Source organism: Orbicella faveolata, unplaced genomic scaffold, assembly GCF_042242905.1.
Source record: "Orbicella faveolata isolate gen_17 unplaced genomic scaffold, um_ofav_v1 contig_5, whole genome shotgun sequence".
Lineage (NCBI taxonomy): Eukaryota > Metazoa > Cnidaria > Anthozoa > Scleractinia > Merulinidae > Orbicella > Orbicella faveolata.
The window spans coordinates 41,142-44,374 of NW_028301580.1; the positions used below are offsets into that span (position 1 = coordinate 41,142).

The window sequence follows — 3,233 nt, forward strand, 5'->3', positions numbered from 1 at the left end:
TTCCCTAACTTGAAGACAGGACTTCCACACTAGGTGATAATTTGGCTCTGGAATCTCTATGTACAGGGAGTGATGACAATTAAATCGTGACTAATTTTAGCAAAGGAGGCGCTCAAATGTCAGATTTTAATGTTAAGTTTATAACCTTACAGTACTCTTCGTATATATATAACCTCTCAATAATTGCACCTGTAGACAGAAGGTGTGCTGGGGGAAGAGATGTTCTAAACTTTCTGAGCTTTTCCCCCTTACCCGTGATAGGATGACTATTATGAACTACGGTTCGCAACCAACACCAACATCAGGTTATGTATACACATGTACATTTTGTTGTCTCCTGTAATCATAAAAAAATGAAAATTTAAAACCCTCCATAAAGTTCATATTCAATAACACTGCTACATGTAGCGCTGTTACTGGAAATTAATTTAAGTGAAACTGTTGAAACAGCTCTGTCAAAATTGTTTCTAGCAGTCAAGGCAGGATAACAGAATATACACGTAGTACACAGCAAAGGCCAGAGATACGCACATGTTGGTTATTAGTTAGGACTTGGTGAGCTTCTGTGCTAGGTATTGTGGAAAATAATGGACTATCAAAAATGAAGGTTCCTGAGACATTTTGACAGCGCTAAGAGGAATGAATATATATATTTACAGAAGAAGGAGAAGTTCTTGGCTTGTCCAGTTCTCTGTCATAAAAATATCATTTACGTACATTTATTACATATGGTTTGTGTTTAAAGCTGATATCATGCACACTCTGATTGGCTAATTCTAGTGCATTATTTACATCATTCACGTGCGACTAAAATAAAAAATACAAAGAAATGCCGAATTCATAATAATTTAAAAATACTTAACAGGATGAAAAAATGCAAATTATGCGAAATTTGCAGGGCAGATAATGTGATTAGAAAGGCCAATTATGCGATAAATAATGTAAATTATGCGATCTTTTTCTGAGCAATTTTAAGCTGGTTTTATAAGGTTTCAGGATAAGAAAAACACTTTTTCGCTGCCCTAAAGACATTTTGAACACAAAGGAACAGTAATTATGCATCTTGATCGACATTAGTTGGGATAAATAAAAAAAAATGAGGTCTTCTGCACTATCGGTGCACCACGTTAAAAGTTGAAAGGACACAGCTAACATGCCAAATGAATGATCAATAATTATTGATATTCTTGCATGCTACGATTAGCTTCTTACGCTTTGTTTTTATGTGCAGTATTATATTTCTGAATACAACAAACCAACTTTTTAAAATTTATTTTGCAGGGATCATCAATAAAACCACCATTGAATTTTCAGTTTTAAACAGTACATGTAGGTTAATTTATAACATAAGCCAATCTGTCAAACTCACATCTGATCTCATAACAGTATTGTATAACAAAACTAGCTTGAACATAACAAAACAGTCTTTCTCCCTGTAGACAGTAGTTGATAATCAAAGGGGACTCTTCGAGTCACGACTGAAGTTTTCTGGTCAAATCCAGGGGAAATTGGAGTAAACCGACTCGAGTTAGCGGGGCTCTACTGTTGACTGCGGGAAATTTGTCACGAGCAAAATTTTCTTCAACACGTTTCAAAAATCTCACTGGTTAAAGTTTGCTAGGTGACGAAAACTTACCACGACCAAACGTCTACACAGATGAATGTAGCCAGTAAAACAAGCCATTTGGTTAAAAATGTCGAACATTTCCAGCTAAATATCAACAGTCCGGAATATCCCGATAAATTAGGACATCTGTGATGACACGAAACTCACGTTTCAACCAATGAGAATGCGGGTTTTGGTTGGAGTGTTGTGTTTCACAACAAACCAAGAGATTCAAGATGGCGGACAAAGAGAGTCGCGAATACTTTCCAATGCCATAAATGCGGGCCTTCAGAAGGTATATATTTATCTCGAATTGAGTTGAATACTGTACAAATTATAAAATAAAAGGAAAGTTTGTGTTCGCGTTCCATGTCACAGACAATTCTGCCCAGATAACGATTATCCTCGGACCGAAGGAAGCACCACAGAACGCAATGCGGGCCACGTTTCATTCTTTGGAAAGAGACCGTAAAATCGGTAAGCACCTTTACTCTGCATTTTTCTAAGCATAGAAATGATCGACATGAGAATTGAGGCTTTCCTCTTATTTAGGGGTAATCGGGCCGAAATCGACAGCACGCGCGTGTTCTCATATGCCAGCAAAGGTAAATTGTAGATGTCCAAAATGTTATACGTTTTGGCTAAATCGAGGAAATGAAATCATCATTAAAACAGAATTTTCAATAACGCATACGAGTGAGAAATTCTTGTTCTTTTATACAAAATAAACTAAACTAGAAAAAATGTATCCAAAATTTTAGTGTTGTCAGATGCAGGGATAGTAAAGAATTCTGTTAATATATTGTTTGCAAATCTGAAATTTCTCCATTTTGGAATTTATTTCAAATATTTCTTGTATCTATTTGTTACTGTGCTAAAAGATATCATGTCTGATTTCCACGTTTAAATTATGAAAACTTACATATGATTGCTGACTTTCACAAGTTATTTACCCAAAAATATCAAAATATAATTCCTCGACAGGTTGACAAGGGAGCATTCACAATCCATCCACATGTCCCAAGGTTTTATTATATATTTATTTAAAGTATACAAAACAAATTCAGTCTTGAAAGTGAAAGCCATTTTATTTTATTCACTCTTTAGGTACTCTCGACCTTGAATTTGCCTCTTAGCAGAATGCAGGACCTGAAGCAAATCTCAAGCACTTAGAAGATTATTACATTGCTTACAGATGTCAATATTATTACAAATGTATTTTTCGTTTTAACATATGAGTTTATTTTGAATGCAGTTACCACATTAGTCTAACTAAATAAGTGATTGCCCTTAAGTGGTCTGATAACTCTTATGTTTTCTAATTTTTATTACATATTCTTAACCAAACTGATATGTTTCCTGTTCACAACCAATTAAAGTTTTGCATTAGTTTCACAATTAGTAATGTTCAACACCCGACACTACATTCTAAACTCTCGTACCTTTTCAGTCTTTGCATTCATAAAAATTATTTTACAAAAACATTACTTTCTGGTACACTCAGGCTTCATGGGGAGGTGAAAAGAAAAATCATCTACTAAGAACAGCTGCAGTGTGTATAGTTTTTAAAAAATGCCCCCGCCCTCCCCCCCCCCCCCCAAAAAAAGAGTACAATGCCCCCTACAAA

At 35.2% G+C, this 3,233-nt stretch overlaps 1 long non-coding RNA gene across 1 annotated transcript; it reads left to right on the top strand.

Moving 5' to 3' along the window:
* The first annotated feature begins 1,921 nt into the window (after window positions 1-1,921).
* LOC149095604 (uncharacterized) lies at window positions 1,922-2,862 on the top strand. Its single transcript, XR_016204807.1, has 2 exons — window positions 1,922-2,083; window positions 2,714-2,862. It is a non-coding gene; the product is annotated as an uncharacterized LOC149095604 (long non-coding RNA).
* Window positions 2,863-3,233: the final 371 nt, after the last annotated feature.